The sequence below is a fragment of the Nuphar pumila genome, chromosome 1 (assembly GCF_984573655.1).
Source record: "Nuphar pumila chromosome 1, dmNupPumi1.hap1.1, whole genome shotgun sequence".
Classification (NCBI taxonomy): Eukaryota; Viridiplantae; Streptophyta; class Magnoliopsida; order Nymphaeales; family Nymphaeaceae; genus Nuphar; species Nuphar pumila.
In genome coordinates this window covers 56282102-56303139 of record NC_143249.1, presented here as the reverse complement: position 1 = coordinate 56303139, position 21038 = coordinate 56282102, and the positions used below count along the sequence as shown (strand labels likewise).

The following is a 21038-nucleotide window of genomic DNA, read 5'->3' as shown; positions in this document are numbered from 1 at the left end:
GCTCACTATAATGAAACTAAAACTCTACCACATTGGGTTGAAGCAATGAAAATAGAATTAGATGGGTTAAAAGGGGCTAATACTTGGGAAATAGTCAAACTCCCTCCACATAAAAAACCTATTGGATGTCGCTGGGTCTTTACTGTAGCCCGAATGACTAGTGTCAGAACTCTAATAGTTGTCGCATCAACCAAAAAATGACCTATATATCAACTCGATGTGAAAAATGTTTTTTTAAATGGGAATTTAAATGAAGTATATATGGATCCACCGCCTGGAATTAATATTGGACAAGGTCAAACTCTTAAACTCTTAAAAGCCTTATATGGTCTTAAACAAGCCCTCAAAGCTTGGTATGAATGTTTTAGTGATATCATGGTTAAATTAGGATTTCACTCCTATTATACGGACATTGCTCTCTTTGTTAAAAGTGCAGGTACTAGCATTGTTATCTTATTGCTTTATGTTGATGACATGATTATCACTGAGAATGATCAAAATAGTATTGTTGATGTTAAAACCATGTTGAAAAATAATTTTGACATGTCTGATTTAGGCTTCTTTAGATATTTTCTTAGTATTGAAGTTGCATATTCTCCTAGAGGATATATTTTGTGATAGACGAAGCTTGTTGCAGATATATGTACCAAGTCTGGCATTTCATATGATAAAAAGGTAGAGACTCCAGAGGTTATTAATGTCAAATTAAGGTTGGAGGACGGGGTTCTTCTGGAAGATCTCACACCCTACAGACAACTCATTGGATCTCTCACTTACCTAATCATCACCAGACCAGACATCGCTCATGCAGTTCACTCTACAAGCCAATTTCAGCATGCTTTTACAATTGTGCATATGAGCGTCGTACTTTGGGTCATCCGATACATCAAAAACACTATAAATAAAGGGCTATTTCTATCTCCATCTTCCTCATTAAACCTTCTTGCTTCTACTAATGCAGATTGGGGAGGTAACCCTAATGATAGAATCTCAACTACCAGTTTTTATGTATTTTTAGGAGATTTTTTAATTGCCTGGAGATGCAAGAAGCAACAGAAAGTCTTGTTATCTTCTATTGAAGCTTAATAACGGGCTATGGCAACCACAACAATGAAACTAGTTTGGCTTGGAAGTCTTGTCAAAGACATGGGGGTTGATATTGTTGGAGCTTCAAAGTTATGCTGTGACAACAAGAGTGCCATATATATTACAAGCAATCACACCTTCCATGAGCGCACCAAACATATTGAGATAAACTGTCATTATGTTCGGGATGAATTTTTACGATGAACAATTACTCTTCCATATGTCACTTCAGAATATCAATTGGCGGACTTCTTTACTAAAGCTTTTCCCGCTCCCCGCTTCATGTTTCTTCTTGGCAAACTTTCTGTCATCTCCCCATAAAGTTTGAGGGGGGGTGTTAAAATATATGTTTCAATATATATATATATATATATATATATATATATATATATATATATATATATATATATCTTCAAATACACCATAATACCCGATAGAGGTATTATGGACATTTCACACAGTACCCGATAGGGGTACTTGTTTTCTTCCTTTTTTATTTTTTGTAATTTTTTTTTATTTCTTTAAGCCACTTAAGGGGCCCCACCATAGAGTCGTTGGGGGCTCCCAACGACTCCATGGGAGACCCCTTTTGTGGCTCTCCTTTTGAGGCCATGTGGCCTCCCTTCCTCTCATTTCTTTTGTATAAATAGGGGTGAACCCCTTTGTATTTTCTTCATGCTTGAGAGCTCTCTCTCTCTTTCAATAAAGAGACTTTTATATTTTTGCCTATCTCAAGGCTTGTGGATACGTTGTCTCTTGGTGGACTTGGCTATTGTCTTTTTTGTTTGTCTATTGTAGGACATTGCAAGTGCTTATAGCACTCTTTGTATTTCCTCATATCTCATTACAACTCTCTCCTCGTGCAAAATCATGTGCCTTTTTAGGATATGCTGATAATAAAAAAGGCTACAGGTGTTTCGACTTTTAAAATAAAAAATTATGTGTCAAAAAATATATCTTTTGGAAAAAAGAAAGCTTCTTTGAATTCGAAAAATTCAAGGATGTCACTGAATATTCTTTTTAAATTGATCTAACTTCAAAATCCAATAAATGTGATTTTGAATGACTTAGACAATGATCAAAGTCCTATTGCTGTTGAAAATGATAATGATAATGGAGAGTAAATACATAGGAATGTTAGTCTACAATATTCAAGACGTAGAGAGCAAAATCTTTCATGTGCATTAGAAAATTACTCTGAAGTTCCACCCAGAAGGACATTTAGAATTTCTAGACCTCCTGAAAAATTTGTGTCTTACGAATCTTTTTTACCCACATATAGGGCAGTCATTGCATTAATACAATCATATGTTGAACCATCATCATATTCTCAAGCCAAAAATCATATAGAATGGATAGAAGCCATGAAAACAGAATTGGATGCATTAGAAAAGGCCAACACTTGGACTATTCAAGATATTCCAACAAGTAAGAAACCTATAGGTTGTAGGTGAGTATACAAAGTCAAAACCAAAAGTGATGGAACCCTGAAAAGGTATAATGCTCGTCTAGTGGCAAAAGAATATGCCCAAGAGTACAACATAGATTATGAAAAAACATTCGCTCCTATAGCCTGTAATTGGCCTCCAGTAGAAAAAGGTATATCTTTCAATTGGATGTCAAAAATGTTTTTTTGAATGAGAATCTCATTGAAGAAGTATACATGAAAGCCCCGCCTAGTATTAGTATCCCTAAGGGTAAAGCTCTTCGTCTAAAAAGAACTCTTTATGGTCTTAAACAGACTCCAAAAGCCTAGTATGATATATTTAGTCATGGTATGCTTGATATTGGTTTTCAACCTTGTTTAACTGACACTACTTTGTTTATTAAGAAATCTGATGCAGGCATCATTATTCTCCTTCTCTATGTAAATGATATGATAATCACTGGAGGCGACAAACAGGGAGTTGCAAATATCAACTCTTCTTAAAACTCACTTTGAAATAACTGACTTAGGTTTATTAAGATATTTTTTAGGCAATGAAGTTGCTTATTCCCCTCGTAGGTATTTGATATCTCAATCTAAATTAGCTTTTAATATTGTTTCCAGGTCTGGAATTACAGATGATAAGAAAGTAGACATTCAAGAGATTGTCAATATTAAAATGAAAATTGATGTTGGAGAACTTCTTGATGATCCTACTCCTTACAGACAGCTTATTGGAGTCCCTTCTTATCTTTTCATTATTAAGCCAGATATAGCACATGTTGTTCACACTGTTAGTCAGTTTCAAAATGCTCTCACCTCTGTGCATATGGGAGCAATTTTGTGTATTATTAGATACTTAAAGTCCTCTCTTTCACGAGGACTCTTCTTGTTTGCTTCATCGTCTTTAAATTTAATTGTGTATACTGATACTGACAAGGGAGGTGATTGATTATGCATGAAATGAACATCATGTTCATACAATATTCATGTATTTTCACGTGTTTTAAGGTCTTAGAAACCATGTATTAATGTAATTAGGTATAAAGAGGTCGTGGTTCAAATTTCACTCAAATCGGAGTTAAAACAAGAAAAATATCATATTTTTAGGGGTTTGGATCGGATTTCAAGGTAGACTGGATCCAGGTCTAACCCAAGAGCTTCAATTCGGCAACTCAGTACCCTTCGACAGCTTAATACCCTAAATTTGTTCATGAACAAGTTCAAGCTGCTCAGGGGTTCGCCAATCCCCCGAATGACCCATTTTCTTCTACATACAATCCGGGTTGGCGAAACCACCCTAATTTTTCATGGAAAAACCAGCAAGCCCCAGTCTTTGCCCCTCCGTCTCACCAGGTTTGGCCTAGCTCTTTCACTCAATCATACCAAAGGCCAAATTACCCACAGCCCTCTCCTACCTTTCCCATGGTTACCCCTCAGGATACAGCTTCACAGTTGTCTTTTGAGGAGAAGATTCTTCAAGCATTGCAGGAGGTGAAAACCTCCAGTTATAATGCTATGGAGAAATGTAACCAAATGCTTAACTCACATACCCAGTCCATAGCTAAGCTTGAAACACAGATGGGTCAGTTAGCAAATGCTTTGACGAGGAGAACCGAGGGTAGTCGGCCGAGCCAAGCTGTGATAAATCCAAAGGGCAAAGAACTTTAGGCTTCCGAGATCTGAGCAGGGACATTGTATCATATGTACATAGTAGGTATAGGATTTTATTTATTTTGATTTTATTTTGATTTTATTTTGATTTGGATTTTCTTGTTATCATGCAGGTATGCGTATTATTTGGTGCTGAAGTATATGAGTCCAGGTTACCAGACACGGCTTCAGGAGCAGACCATTGGCAAGATCAGCAGAAAACTATGCATTCGTATATGCATAGTGGTGGTGTGAAGTCAAGTCAATCATCAACTCAAGAGGCCCTGCACATATCAGGTTGTATCTATCCTTTCTCCCGTATTTATTTTATGTTCTTTAGTGTGCATCTGCATTGCATGTTTGCATTTTTGTATGCCACTACGGACAATGTCATTCAAGCATAGGAGGATTCTTTAGATGCACACTTAATTTTTTTTTTTGTTCAGGTAGCTAAAACTCATAAAATTAGGTCTTTAAGAAACAAGTTTTTAGCATATACGAATGTTTTTTTGCATAATCTGACAATTTAGAAATTTTTTGTAGCCCCATGTGAATTTTTTTTTCTGAACTAATCCAAAAAGAGTGGTCATTTATGTAAAATTCAAAGAAAAAATAGTATTTGAATGTTAGAATTATTTTGAATCACAAGTATAAGTATGCACAAGCAAATGAAAAATATAAAGGAAATGAGCTTAAAAGAAAAAGAGCTTACGTTTAGTTGTTGATTTCTTCGTGATTCCTACTAGCTGAACTTAGACACAAGTTGAACTGTTTGAGTCTCATGACGAAAAGGATAACAAAGAAATTCACCTTCTTGTCTAGTCGATATCCGTGGCCTATTTGGTTCGAGTAAATAGAGTCTGAAGGGTGTTTTACACCTGGTGCCCTAAAGCCATCTAGTTTGGGAGCCACCGGCTCGAAGGCTCGTTACATGGACTTCATAGAAAGCCTAATAGATATAGACATTGCACATGGCAAGAAGAAGTGTAACGCCCCGAAATTTCAACCCAAAATTTGAAGATTTTTTTTTTAATTATAACAACGGAAACAAGAAATAAAATAAGGTTAAGCATTTCGAGACATTACGGTGGAGAGAAAACCCAAGACATTTATTTCATTTCAATATTAATGAAAATCATCAGAGTAACAGTTAAAATTTACAATAAACTCAAGCGATCCCTGGAACAATAAATCCAAAAATCTTGATCCGATGCCTCATCCCGAAGCCGCTCATAAACCCTATTCTTTACCTGAAAAAAATAGTAAATTGATTGGAATTAGACTACCACGTCTAAGTAGGAAAACTGTAACTCTTAATGCAGGTATATCATGAATCTAGCATGTGATGTGAGTGTCAAGTGTGAATCTTTAGCATATACCATAGCACGTAAAACAACACCAGTAATCAACAGTCATTCACATGGGCAGGTAGAACATGGTATGCAACATTAATAAGCAAGTGAGGTAAGTATGCAACAGCAATAACAATAACATACATAACTTTTATGTAATAGTTCAATCATCTCATATTTACCCATTTCAGGATTTCAGTTCATTTCAATTTCAAAATATAGAGCATACGGAAAGAATATGCAAATGTCCCTTTAATAACTCCACTCACTGTGATACCTAACTGTTATAAATAGTGTTTATATTATCTTATCCCGCGGGTACACACGGGCCAAGGCAACCATCACAGAAGAGAACGTTCGGGGATATATTATTCAAGGGTATTTTATTAACCCGAACATTCTAACTAAGACTGAAAATCCTAAGGGACCGGTCAATGACCGAGAGAACCTCCCAAAGGCCAAAACCAAAACAGGATGCATCCCTAACTTCTGCAGAAGAACATGGAGCTACCACCTAGGACACATTTGGTAGTCCGGGTCCCCCAACTCTGAGGACTGGGACCAACGAGTCGCTTTACGCTCGAAACTAAACACATGTCCCCAGAGTTTTGTACCACCTACCCTCTCCAAGGTAAGCCCGAATCTGAGTGGGTTAATCTTTTCATTTAATTATTTTCCCGAACTATGGGGCATTTCCCCAACTTCTTTCTACTATCATCGCAGTAGAATTCCCAATCTTAGTCATTTTACCAAGGGGTATAGAACAGTTCACATCCTTTGTTGTATTGATTGCATAATCCACTCAAAGTGCTCCGGTGCCTTTAAACCAGTCAAGCACGAATGCCCCCGGTGCCTTTAAACCAGTCGGACAACAATATTATCTTTTCATTTTCATGTGGATTCACATCATAACTTCGATGGTCTATGCATGACCCTCAACACACTGGCTTGACATTCATATGTCCACAACAAATCGACCCATAGGTTCGGTTTTCAGTTCCTCATTCATCATCCTTATTATTATTTATTTATTCTTCATTAGCAAATTGCCACCACGTACCATTAGGTTTTGACTTGTGACATCCCAACACAGGGTAGCATGTATTAAAAACTCCGCCAACAAGCAAAGACACTGTTGGTGTCCTTTACTGAGCATGCACTATAGTCCTAGAGATTTGGTAATACAACTATATACATTTCTCCCAACACACTCTCATTTGAACATTCCACAAGATATACAGCTTAGTTGGCATTTGATACTTTCAGCAATTATGTAGTGTTAGGCAATAGTACTTCAGAAAAATATACAGTTTAACAAGCGTATGGACATTGGAGAATAAGCATCTTAATGGCCATATGAATCTTCTAGATGATATACATATAATAGGCATTGCAACATTTTAAGTAATATGCAATTGAACATCATAAATTATGCAGCTTAATATGCAACTAACTATCAACTGAATATACAAGTTACTATGTAGTTGAACACCAAATTTTCAATATCAACTGAACAAGACATACTAGAGAATGTCTCTCAAACATCACTGAGAAGCACAGGACTGAATCAGTTTTACTCTGAGAAGGCATATGGGTTCCACTAAAACAAATCGCAGCCAACATACTTTAAACGATGAGAAAGAAGCTTATAAGACTGCAACATATTTAATTTCACACATCATGCATACAACTGTATAAGCTTATACATGATCACAAGTACTCAAATCTGATCACAGCCCACAAAATAATAGGAAAATCCGACTTAATAGCAATCCACAAAATTACGTATTACTCAAGTATTAAAACCGTCAAAATAATATAACATCTTTAGACTATCATACACTTAAAGATTTGCTATTTTAACAGAACTATAAGTTATGTGGATCCGATTCATAATTTGAACATAAATAATATAACATGTAATCATTATATATGTCAAATGCTAAGGATTGAACTTACTACAACCTGTGTTACACAGAATTCAAGATGTCCCATTTAACTTGGAGATAGAAGATGGTTCATTACACCAAATATGTAAATCAACCAAAATACTTCTATTTTCTTAAAATTCAACCTATATTATCTTTCAAGTGTTGAAGTTTGTTCTTTCTTGGGCAAAGATGACAAAACAAGAAACATGCCAGCATTCGCGTCAAGATCTCGCAGTATTGTCATTAGCATAAACCTAATTAACCAAATGGCATGTTCACTATCATTGTACGGAACATTTAAAATAAAATCTATAAGTTGGTCAGGCCTTCAAAATACAAAGTTATAGCATACATGATGATCATCAGACTTATAAGCACCTACAGATGCATGCACAAACATTTTAGTAAATATTGAATGCTCACTCAGACTTCACAGGTCAGTCTTTATTCCGATATGTGTAAATATATATATATATATATATATATGTATATATATATATATATATATATATTTAGTTAATTTTTTTCATATATATAGATATAGGTATATGTATAAGTAGAGTGATTCAAAAGGAACATATCTGAACAGCTTAATTGAAAATCATCCGATAATAATGAATATCCTATTCAGGGTTCAAGCATTATCAGAATGACAATTTATGCATCTAATGCCAACTACTCAGATCAGGAGTATTACCCAAGAAAGTATGCACATTTTTTTTTGCTAGGAACAGTTACCGAAATTACCCAAATCAAACTATCAATTATTTAACATTATGCAGACTAATGCAGTTACAAAGATCGACTGAGTTGTAGTTTACTAGAACCAAAAATCCAGATTCCGTTATTATCGATAACTTAACAAAGAATTTAGCAGGATTCGTAAACAGAATATATGAAAAAAAGAAGCTATTTACAAAAAAATACACACTCACGATTGTAACATATTTTAAAGTAAATATCCGAAATACAACCGAAGACCAGATCATATTATGTATGAAACAGGGTTTTCCCGTAGGCAACATCTACAGAAACCCCCAAAAAAAAACATAAACCGGTTGATTTGAATTTCTTGCAACCTAACCAATGGAATGCAGGGTAACCGGGATACCCAGTCTGTCGAAAAAGATCTATGGCAACGGATGGTCCCTACAGTTCAAAATGTCAGCTGGAATACCTAATTGACAAACTCGAGTTTTCCGGCAACCATAACTCCCACCCTTCTTTTAATTAGGGTTACACACGAGAAACCCCAAACTCCGATACATCTAAACAGGCTTTCTTTCTTGATTAACCCAAACCACACCCGGATCCAATCAACCCCGAACAAGAAAAGTGTACAGACCCTACCTTTTCCGGCGGAAGAGTTGTCGCTGACGACTGGAGATGGCTGGCGATAGGAGGTGACCGGTGACCGAACAGCAGGTGGTCGGAAGGCCTTCCGACGACGATGACCCTATGGCATTGCCGCGACTATCGATCAGCCATGACTCCGCAGAGTCTCTTCCTTGAATCGTGAAAGAGAGAGATAACAAGAGTACACGAGTGAAGGGGAAATGGCAGCGATTGCTGCTGGCGGCTGGAAAGGAACGGGAGGGGAAGCTAGGGTGTTGGCTGAGGCCATCGGTGAGCGAGAGGCCAAAGAGTGCAGGGGTGAAGGCCTCCCCTCACCCTTGCGTGATTTTAAGGGTGCGGGAGGGCGTTGATCAGGAAACCCCAGCAGAAATAGGAAGAGGGAGAGCGGCGCAGGGGAAATTTTAAAAGAACCCCCTAGCCATGCGAGTTTTTAACCCTAACGGGTTGGCAAATCCGGGTCGGATCCGGAGCCGACCCGGGTCCAAATGTATGTGTGTGTTTTTACCTTTTTAGCGCACCACTGTTGCGGGTTTGGTTTGACCGAACCCGTGACCCGCGACCCATCACAGCTGGGTCCAGGTTTGGGCATGTTCGGGTCCACCAGAGGATCCGGACCCGTTTTAAAACGTTTAACTTATTAGATATTTAAGTTTTTAAAATGTAACTCTAATAAAATTCAGTGGATTCAGTTACATTATTATGGATCCCTACCAACTTATTATGGATCCAAAGTCCATTCGGCTTCACAAGTCCCCTTACTAAATCTGGATCCATGGATCCAAAATTTTGATCATATGATTTGGAACTGTGGATCCAGATTACACTATTGTGGTTTCCACGTGGCTTATAACGGATCCAAGTAAATTTTAATTGGTTCCCTACCCTTTTTACCTCTCTGATGTCCAGGATCCAAAAGAAATATTGTGGGTCTAAACTTCGCATAAGCTACTACGGATCCCATGAAAGTGTTATAGATCCGATATTGAAATTTTCCTCACTAAAATCCGGTTTTAACATCGTGGATCAACTCCATTTGTCCTGGATCCACTATCCAATATGACCCTGATATGGAGGATCCAATATCAAGGATCCAATCCATTTGCTTAAAATTCCTTATTGGTTATCCACTTAAAATGTTTGAGATCTGTTAACTAAGATTCAAATGGAAAATCGAAGTTCTGAACAGGGTATAAAGGTTCCAACATTGAAGATCCAAATAGAATATCCGATATCTACATACAATTAACACATACAATAATAAAATTATCTGATATTCAGTTCAAGAACAAAAATTTCAAGTTTATTTATCGGATAAAATTCACGGGTATTACAAGAAGACTATACGTAAACTATTAAAATGTAAGGTCTAGTGACTCTAGCAATTAAATTTGAGGGATACTCCGTATCTGGTGCCCTAAGGTCATCTGACCTGGGAGTCACTGACCCAAAGCTCGCTACACGGGTCACAAAACTGGATATTTGAAATAGTGCTCGACTGAAAAATAGAAAATGTGAAAAATTGAAAATCAAAAGAAAAAGAATGAGCTTAATGAAAAATCCATTGCTTAGAAGTAATTGTGAATTACTGTGCAGAAAACATACAAGTGATGATAAATGAATAATAACATGATAATACTTGACTTTCGGAGGAAAAAGCAGAAATAATTACAAGTTTAGAAAAGTGAAAGGAAAAAGTTTTTACAGTGGAGACATAAAAATTCTAAATATGTTATTAGAGTGTAATTACATGAAATATTTGTTTAAACTAATTTCGTAATTGCCTAATATTTTAAAAAAAAAAAAGAATTGTTATTTTCTGCATGACATTTATGTTTGTGGGTAGCATCTCTGCAAACCCTCACGAGACCTTACTCGTCCACTGGGGTAACCCAGAGGTTTAAAGGGCTTGTTGCATGAGCTAAATGCAACCGTGATTCTTATGAAAGTGTGTTAGGCCATTTAGGATTTGCATTTTAATTGTTTTTATTTGTATATTTGTTATTTTCTAGTTTCATAACATAGATAGTTTAGCTTAGTTTGTTAAGGGACTAACAAACATTCAAGCATGGGGTATTCGATGATGCACGAAATGCATATCATGTTCATACAATATTCATGCATTTTTATGTGTTTTAAAAGCTTAGAACCCAAGTATTGATGTAATTAGGTATAAAGAGGTCACGGTTTGACTTTCACTCGAATTGGAGTTAAAACGAGGAAAATATTGCATTTTTAGGGTTTTAGATCGAATTTCGAGGTAGACTGAATCCAGTTCCGACCCAAGAGCTTCAATTTGGATCTTGGACTGGACCCAAACCCTAAATATCCATAAACCCACATGACCCAAAGTGTTTTTCAATAATATTTTCCAAAAGCCACCTATCTCTGATTGGTTTTGGTAGTTAGATGTAATTAACATAGATTTTTAGAATTAAATTAGATATAACTTTGTAACTAGGTAGTTTTTTAGAATTTAGATAGAGTTTAGGGTATAAAAAGCCTGAAAAAAATGAGGCACACGTTTTTTGATGCATTGAAAAAATCGCCCAAGCCTCTGTCTATCTCCCCTCTCTCTCTTCTCTCTTCTCTCTCTCTCTCTCTCTCTCCCTCTCTCACACGCCCCTCTCTACGAGTGTGTATTCCCTTCTTTATTTCCATCCTTGTTTTTGTTTTCTTTTTATGTGTTGATGTGTTCTTTTTAAAGGTATTGCAGATCGGAAAGGAGCTATATTCGGATTCTGCTTGGTCGTCTACCATCACCGAACACCAGCTGTGAACCCTCTTCAACTCGTGCTCTTTCTTCTCACCACCACCGTTCTTCCTCCTCGTGATTCGGCTCCCGAACGGTTACAATAGCTTGAAGAACATGTCAGCCCATTGAAAGACGTGATGGGCGTGAATCTAAGCTCCAACTAACCGCTCTACCTCACCCCCTCCCTTGTCCTATCGCCCTTGAGGTTGGTCTTCTCTTTTAGTGTAAATCGAGTCACCTCGTGATAGTCGAGTCATACCAATTTATGATTTTTATTTTCTGATTTTTTTACAGCAAACCATTGTCTGCAAGTCGTGTTTCAGTAGCCCTAAGATCGAGTTTTGTAACGCCCCAAAATTTCGAACCTTATAATTTCCTTGAAATAGTTGAAAAATTCCTTTTCTTTACAAAGTTTATTTTTTTTAAATCAGCGGAAACGATTTCTTTAAAAGAAAAAGGACAGGTTTGACAACCTTGGACACGTTAGCGAGAGAACAAAGATTTACCATGCACGATCTGCAATAATACTTAAGAAACCATTTCTTCTCTTTAAAGAGAGTATCAAGTTTGTACAAAATTTGGATTTCCTCTAGGGAAACCCGTATCAAAAACCAAAATGTCCAGGAGAAGAACTACGAGCAGAAACAGTGGATCCTTAAATCATCTCGCAGTCGCGCCATCGCCTGATGCACCTATTTGTCACCTGTACCCATGAAATGGGTTAGTTTTGTGAAAAACTAGTAGGAGAGCACAAAGACAGAAAGAACTAAATTAGGCATAGATAATTTATAAAGCAGGTAGTAACGAGCAAACTAAGCAGATAGACCGGAGGAACAAGTACAACAAACTGAAAAGTGAGCATGCTCAATTTAGTTATTACTTGTTAACCGGCCATGCGGGTACATACATGGCACGTGAGTCGAAACAGTCGAGTCCAAGTCGAGTGTTCATTATGTTAAGTATTTTAAGATACCTCGGTTGTCTGACTGAATCATATTCCTATGGAGACGACCGATGGTCGAGAGAGTAAGTCCCCAAGGCCTGATAGGGATGCATCCAACTTCTGCAGAAGTGTTAGGCTAACTTATATAGCCTCTATCCCCCCCCCTAACCTCCGATGACTGGGGAAAAACGGGTCTTTTGCCCTTTTAAAAAGCCATAAATGGTCTGTCCATCGGAGTTGGTACCCTTCGTCCTCTCTCTTGACGAAGCCAGGTTGAATTGAGCGCGACGGGGTTTCTTAGTCGTTGCCTCATTCTTCATGCTCTGGTCCATTAGACCAAAACGAGCATCTTGCCTATGAAGGCAATCTCATTTTTATGTGTTTTCAACAACGTGCACAAAGCACTAATCGAGGTCATAAGACCCTCTCATCCAATCGTCGTAGTACTAACATGCCTCGCATGTTCAAGAGTACACTTACGAGGAAAGGGATATAGGTCCTTAATAGGAGCCTCGGGAGTGTGTTTCGTAGAGATATAATGTTTTAAAAACCTATTTTAACATTTTAAATCTTTCGAAACGACCCACAACTTGCCAACATATGGCATGTGATTTTATCGAATCTGACAACTGATGATGCAGTGTCTAGGTGCTATGCAAGTCACGACACTAGTTTTGGTAAATGGGCTTCACAAATGAACTCATCACCCAACAACTTGATCTTGCCCCAGATCAAGGGTTTTCCCAAAACATATTGGGTAAAAAAGTGGAATAGGTATTCCTCCCGAATACGCTGAGTCGAGGGCAAGGCAAAAATAAAAGACAATAATGCGAAAAGCAAGAGCCTGGGCGCGAAGCGTGACGGCAAACAGAAACAGGAAATGTGAAAGCAAGGACAAGGATCGCGAAACCGCGTCCTTGAATTAAAAAGACAGTAAGTGGTAAATACGAAAGCAAAAGTCTAGGCGCAAAGCGCGACGGCAAACAGAAACAGGAAATGCGAAAGCAAAGGACAAGGATCGCGAAACCGCGTCCTTGAATTAAAAGGCAGTAAGTAGTAAATACGAAAACAAAAGCCTGGGCACAAAGCGCGACGGCAAACAGAAACAGGAAATGTGGAAGCAAACGACAAGGATCGCGAAACCGCGTCCTTGAATTTAAAAGAGTACTTATATACGTATATGTATATAGATATGTAATTAAGTCCTTTCAACCTTTAATTATTTAAGCTTGATTTAGTTATTTAAGTCATTGTGTAACTTCTCCTACCTTGGGGTATTGCGAGGACGAAGTCGTCTACGAGCGTAGGTGATCGTTGGTTTAGCTCGTGGGGCGCGAACGGGTTCCGTTGCGTAAACTGCAAAAATATGATTTTAGAAGGCATAAAAACGAGCAAAGGTAGAGAGGAGACTCAGCTTCTCCTACCTCGAATGGAAGGGGGGCTTCACACCCCCTTCCGTTGGCCTGTCAGAAGGCAAAACGAGAGAGAGACAGGGTCGCAGGGGCCAAATGCGCACCTGCAGCCCTCGGAAGATGAGGCAGGGGCACAGGAAATGGGACAGGGGCTAGAGGCCCGTGTCGATTAGAGAGGGGTTGGGCCATCGTCCCCTGCTGGGTCTCTAAAAGGAAAAGGGCAAGGGCCTTAGGAGGCCCTTGCTGGATTTTAAAGAAAGGAGGGGTAGGAGCCTTCGGCTCCTGCCAGATTTTAAAGAAAGGGGCTGGGGCCGATGGCCCCTGCCAAGGAAATGAGTAGGGAGAGGGTGTGCACGGGCCAAAGGCCCCCTGCGGCTTAACAGGAGAGGAGGCAAGGGCCAAAGGCCCCTGTCGTTCATAAAAAAAAAAGGCAGGGGCCATCGGCCCTTGCTGGAATTTGAAAAGAAGGGGGGGCAGGGGCCGATGGCCCCCTGCCGAAAGGTAAACAGAGGGAGGGAGAGTCGCAGGGGCCTTTGGCCCCTGCCTGCCGCTATCGGGAGGGAGACACAGAGAGGGAGGAGGGGTTACCTGGGCTGCCGAAGGGAGTGGGAGGTCGCCGGGAAGGGGGGGCTCGCCGGAGAGGTGACTGTCATGAAGGGGGGCTCGTCGGAGATGCAAAGAGGGAGAGACGAGAGATAGAGTCGGGGGGGGGAGAGAACAGAGGCAGAGGGGAGAGAGACGAGAGACAAGAGATGAGAGAGAGAGTCGGGGGGTCGGGGAAGCTCGTAAGCCCTCCCCTCTCCCCTCTCGCCTTTTTATAAGGAAGGACGCACACAGGGCCCGCCCCCTGTGTCGCCGGAGATCTCCCCTCCTCCGTGGGCTGCCAGCCCCCTTTGAAAAGGGTTTTCGAGGGGCTGGGCACGGGGTGGATCCGGGTCGGGTCTGGATCCGGGTCGGGTCCAGACCCGACCCGGGTCCGAATTTTTTTTTTTTTAAACTGGGTTTTACAAGTTTAGTCCCAAGTAAAATGCCAATCTAATTTAGATTTCGTTTTTATCTAAATTGTAAAAATTGGCTAGACCTAGTCTAGCCGGTTTTGATATTGGTTAAGATTAGAATTCTGATTTTTTTGTTAGTGACAGTAGGTTAAAAGTATGTTTTTAAACCCCTTAAGACGGGGTTTTAATTTAGTTTAGGGTGTTAAATCATTTTGTGTATTGGGTTTAGGTAAATTGTGAAAATCGGCTAAGGATAGCTTAGCCGGTTTTGGTTTTCTGTCAAGTTTTAACATTCTGATTTTTTTTGCAGAAACAGTAGGTTAGAGGGTGGTTTTATACAGTGTAGAGTCGATCTTAGTATGGTTTAAGGTAAATAGAAAATTCGTTTTTGAGTGTTTCAATTTTGGCTTAATAAAAATCATTTTTCTTTTTGTCATTGTAAAATTGTTTTAGTGTGTCTTAGGAGGCTATCGTCTTCTCCAATGGGACGGCAGCCATTGATGTCCAGCAAGGTCCCAAGCTTCCTTTGGTGAGTTTTAGCATGTTTAGGAAATTTCTTATCTTGGTCTAGATTCATTGTATGTAATTTTAGTCAATAATTGACTTAAGTAGATTTCTATCATTCCTAATTTTTAGTGATTCGCGATTTTTTTATTTAGTACAAGTCTACCCATGTATTTAGCAACTACTAATTAGGTTAGTATAAGTTGATTTAGTATAGTTAGTTATAGGGAATTCTAAGGATTCAAATTTCAAGAAAGGCATTTGTGTCTATGTGCAAAAGTGGCGATTTGGGGCATTAAGTGGTTTCTAAATTTCGAGGGTTTTATTTTAGAAAGCTTGACTCATTTTCAAACAACCCAGCCAAGAGAATCTTTTCCTCCTTTCCAAATTAGACAATGAGACTTGAATTTCAAATTATGCCTAAAAGCCTTCTTGAGCGATTTTAGAAAGAATAGCCTATTCCTTATTCAAGCTAAAACTGTGTGGGCCCTATGGGATGATATTTTTGACTTTGAAATAGCCAATCTTCTTCAACAAGGCAAGTCTTTATGAGGGCTCACTGGATTCCAAATCCGTCACTTAGCATCTTTGCCTTCTTTCAATTAATTGTTTAGCTTAGCAAAATGCTCACATATTTTCATTAGTTATTTTAGGAAAAGTTGACCTTGCATTAGGTGTTTTAAAATTTTCTGTGGTATAGTAAATTCGGCAAGTGTTTAATGGTTGTATTTACTCATTTGATTATGTTTATTTAATTGGTAATTAACCCTAGTGGGGTCCACTTAGGGGGGCATGAATGCCTAGGTCAAAGTCAATCTAAAATCGTGCCCTTTCGACCCTAATTAAGTCAACTAACCCTAGTTAGGTTTAAGTTAGTTTTTAACTTTAATTTAAAGTTTGTTTTAAATTCAAATTTTTTTTAAAGTTAATTAGTTAGTTTACATTAAGATTAATTGTATTAGGTTAGATAATTTCATTAATTTAGTTATTCTAACTCTTAGTTGCATTTTAATTAAAGTGGTGATTGCATGTAATTTAGAATTCTATTTTAGAATTAACTTGCATTTCTTTCAAGTAACCTAGGTATTCATGCTAGATTTAATTCTTTAGTGTAATTAGCTTTATTTCATGTCATTAACAGCATACTAGAGGTGTTTAGGTCTGTATTGCATGTACTTCAATTTATTAGTGCATAAATTGAATTCTTTCAAGTGAATAGTGCACTGAATTTCAAAACCAGATTTTGCCGCATTTTGCACTCGTCATTTTATGTGCATTTTTTCTGAGTTTTCTGAAAATTTTATTTTATTCTCTTCATTGGTGTGTTAACTGTCAACAGACCAAAAATCAGCTCAATTAGAGTTGATTTGGTCTGATTTTTATGCGTTCTTCGAAAACAAGTTTTTAGGGTTTTTAAATTTCGGGACAAACGACTTCCAAGATTTTATCGGATTTGAAACGCTTACATCCGGAGCTTCCGGATGAATTTTTCAATTATGTAAAGTCTGACAGATTCTTGAATCTATCAGAAATAGAACAGAAGAAATTTCAGAAAATTTGGACCTCGTTTGCCCCTCCAAACAGTCTATTTTCAAAAACCTGTCAGAATTTAATTTTGCACTATATTGAGGGCAAAATAGTCTTTTTGCTAATTAGTTAGTTTTTGATAGTTTTTCTTATTTTTCTGCATATTAGTTAGTGTATTTACAGTAGTTAAAGTAGTTAGATTTAATATAATTAGTTAGTTTCATTAGATATTGCATTTTAGTTAACTTTTTTTTAATTGTAATTTAGTTTTAGTCATTAATTTTAGAATTAGTTTTAGTGTAGTTTTTAAATTAATTGTTGTAATTATGTTTACTAACTTGTTGTTTTCTATGTTTTAGGTTAATAAGTTTACTACAGATTAAAAGGAATTTTGTTAGGCGCAAGAAGGTTGGAACTGGTGAAATGACAAAAATGCCCATGCGATTTGGAGAAGGCTTCAGCAACCTACTTTAGGATTTGATTTTTATTTTTAGTTTGTAACTTAACTAGAGTTGTAGTGTTTGACTTAGTTGTACACATTTATGATATTAATAAATTGAAATTTTTATATTTAATTTGAATATTCTCTTGTTCCCTGAGGATTCGACTCGTACTCGCCACGTTTATGGAAAGTCGGTTTTTATATCTTTGGTTAACGATTTTCCAAATGTTTTATTGAAAAATAACTTTTAAAAATACCACTGCAAAAAGATCAACCAGTGATCCCAATAATAGGCACTCAACCACTGGTTTTTGTATATTCTTAGGTGAATCCTTGATTTCGTGGAGGTGCAAGAAAGAGCAGGTCTCTCTTTGCTCAACCAAAGTTGAATATAGAGTCATGGCAACCACCACTATGGAAGTTGTTTGGCTCAGATGATTGTTAGCAGATATGGGAGCTGAAGCGACGCAAGCTTCAAAAATGTGTTGTGACAACAAAAGTGTCATCTGTATTACAAGCAACCGGGCGTTCCATGAGTGCACTAAACACATTGAGATGGACTCTCACTATGTCAGAGATGAATACTTACATGGAACCATTGATCCGCCATATGTTACATCAGAGTATCAATTAACAGGCCTCGTGTTGCACCCAGATTTCACTCTCTTTGACAAACTTTCGCTCATTGTAGCATAAGTTTGAGAGTGTTAAAATGTAGCATGTAAATACATATAATATATATATATATATTATATATTTATTTTTTTTACTTTTTTATTGATTTTCTTTCTTTTCCTTTTTCTTTATTTTATTTTTCTAGTTCACTTTGAACTAGATCGTCAAGATCTCGTTAGATCTTGAGCACACTTACAGAGCTATAAATAGAGTCCTTAGACTAGGTCCAATGACTCTTAGGAAGAGCCCTTCCCTCCACACTCTTTCATTTATATACATAGGGGTGAACCCCTCCTTTGTAAAGCAATGCTTCTTAAACATTTTGTGTATAAATAAAATATTATTTATTTTCAAGTCTTCTTTCATGTATACCCTTTCAAGGGTCATGCTTGTAGTGTCTCCAATAGACACATCTTTATGAGTTGTTCATGCATTTGTGGAAGACCACCATTTAATTACAGGTACCGCATCGATGTCGCACATGCACCCATGCGGGTGCAACACTTGGACACGGATTCCTTTGTGTTAGGTGAAGTCAACCACGCTGAGGTCCATTTCTATCCAAAAGTAGATTCAATTAACCCTAACGAATTTCAATTTTATTCAATTATATATATAAATACATAAATGCACACACATACATGTGTGTGTGTGTGTGTGTGTATATATATATATATATATATATATATATGGTGTTAATTTTTATTGATGAGGAATAGCAATTGTAGATTATTACTTGATATATTGCAAGAATTTATGCATGATGAATTGATGATATGATGATTGTTTTTATTTCATTAGTGTTAACTTAAAATGGTTAAAAATTATTTATATATATACCCTTCCTGCACCCCCTCACCAAAGTTTTTCTAAAGTGTCGCATCGCCACATCTACATCCATATCCACACTCATGTGACATAGCACAAGACTCATACTTTCATATTATATAAACAAACACAAAATAACCAAATTTATAAAATATGATTTAAAAAATGATATGTATCATATTGTACCGTACGATGCAGGGGGTATATCGTACGATAAACTTGATACAAGTATGTTTACCCCCCCCCCCCCAAAGTAATATATATCGTACAATACGGCACAATACTTACAACCCTGAATGGGACACCTCTGGCGGATCTTACTTTATATCAACAAATGATTGGCGCTTTGACTTATTTAACTATTACTAGGCCTGATATTGCGCATACAGTTCATACTTCTATCCAATTCCAACATTCTCCCACGGCAGTCCACATGGAGTATTATGATGAGAATTGTTAAATATTTATAGACCTCCACCTTTAGAGGTCTTTTGTTATCCCCCTCTTCTTCTCTTAAATTAATTGCTTATTGTGACTCAGATTTGGGAGATCGAAATGATCGATGCTCAACTATTGGTTTTTGTATATTTTTAGGTGATTCTCTGGTGTCGTAAAAGTGCAAAAAGAACAAAAAGTATCATTATTGTCTATTGACCCTGAGCATCGTGCAAATGACAACATCAGAGATTGTTTGGATGCGAAAATTTCTTGAAGACAGGAGCGTTTATCTTCAGACACACTCCAGGCCAGAGTTAACAGAAGTGCCCTTAGGAGTGGGGAAGTGCGCTTCTCTGAAACATGTTTCGAAAGCACGAAACATCGCGCTTCCAAAACATGCTGGGAAGCACACAAAAAAATGGGAAGCACGCTTCCCATTTATTTTTTTTATTTAGGAGAAGCTCACTTCCCCCTTTTTTCATTTTTTTCTATTTTTATTTTTATTTCCACTTCCCCTCGCTTCCTAGGTCGCTTCCGGTTCGCTTCTGAGACGATTCCTGGTTAACTTCTAAGTCGTCTCATGCTTCCCGCTTCCTAAAATTTTAAAAGTGCCTCGCTTTCCGCTTCTGCTTCCTCGACTGGCAACTCTGCTCCAGACCGTGTTGTGATAATAAGAGTGCAATATACATAGCTGACAATCATATATTTCATGAAAGGACCAAACATATAGAAATGGATTGCCACTATGTGCGTGAAGAATTCCTGAGACAGACCATCACCCAACCATATGTCTCTTCCGAGTATCAACTAGCAGATTTCTTCACCAAGGCGCTTCTGTCACCTCGATTTCATTTTCTTCTTGACAAACTTTCAATGATCGCACCATAAGTTTAAGAGAGGTGTTAAAATGTATTGTACTGTATTATCTTATATATATATATATATATTGGGGCTATGTAATTTGGGTATTTGACCAGGGGTATGTTGGTTATTTGTACATATAATAAGTGTCATCCATTAGGTACAGTTTTGGGTTTTAGTTCTTTATTTTATTTTTTACTAAATTACCATTTTATTTAGGGACTCTATGATCAATATGACCGTAGAGTTGTTGGGGGCTCTCCAACGGCCATAAATATAACCGTTGGGGAGCCCCCAACATCTATATTGGGACCTCCCCAATACACTCTCTTGTATATAAAGGGGTTGTTAGCCCTTTCTTGTGTTAATGCTTGTCCTAAGCATATTGGAATATATATTTGTTTTTATATTGGTGTTCTTCCGCTCTTTTGAGAGGTTTATGTATTAGCCCCTTTGTGGCTTTTGCATATTTGAACCATAAGTGGCATTTGTGTTTGTGTGTGCACATTCGTAACCTCTTTTGGCATTGTGGCAGTGCACTTATTGTTGCATTACAAGAGGGACCATTGAGTTGTCGTACGTGATTTCAGAATGCGGGCTTGTTGACTTCATCACTTAAGTTCTTCCATCACCTCGCTTCATTTCCCTGCTTAGCAAACTTTTGGTGATCACATTATAAGTTTGAGTGTTAAAATATGTTAAATATGTTTATTTATATATAATATATACATATATGTTGTATGTACATATGTAATAGGTAATGCGCTTTAGGGGCATTTTGGTTTTTTTACCCACATGTAATAGTTGTTGTCCATTAAGGACAAACTTGTCCTTTTTATTTTTTGCATTCTTAT

At 37.6% G+C, this 21038-nt stretch overlaps 1 protein-coding gene across 1 annotated transcript in view; it reads right to left on the bottom strand.

Annotated features, from left to right (window-relative positions):
• Positions 1-21038, bottom strand: part of EMB2729 (Alpha amylase family protein) — a 226897-nt gene that overhangs the window by 80217 nt on the left and 125642 nt on the right. The gene's annotated exons all lie outside the window — the stretch shown is intronic.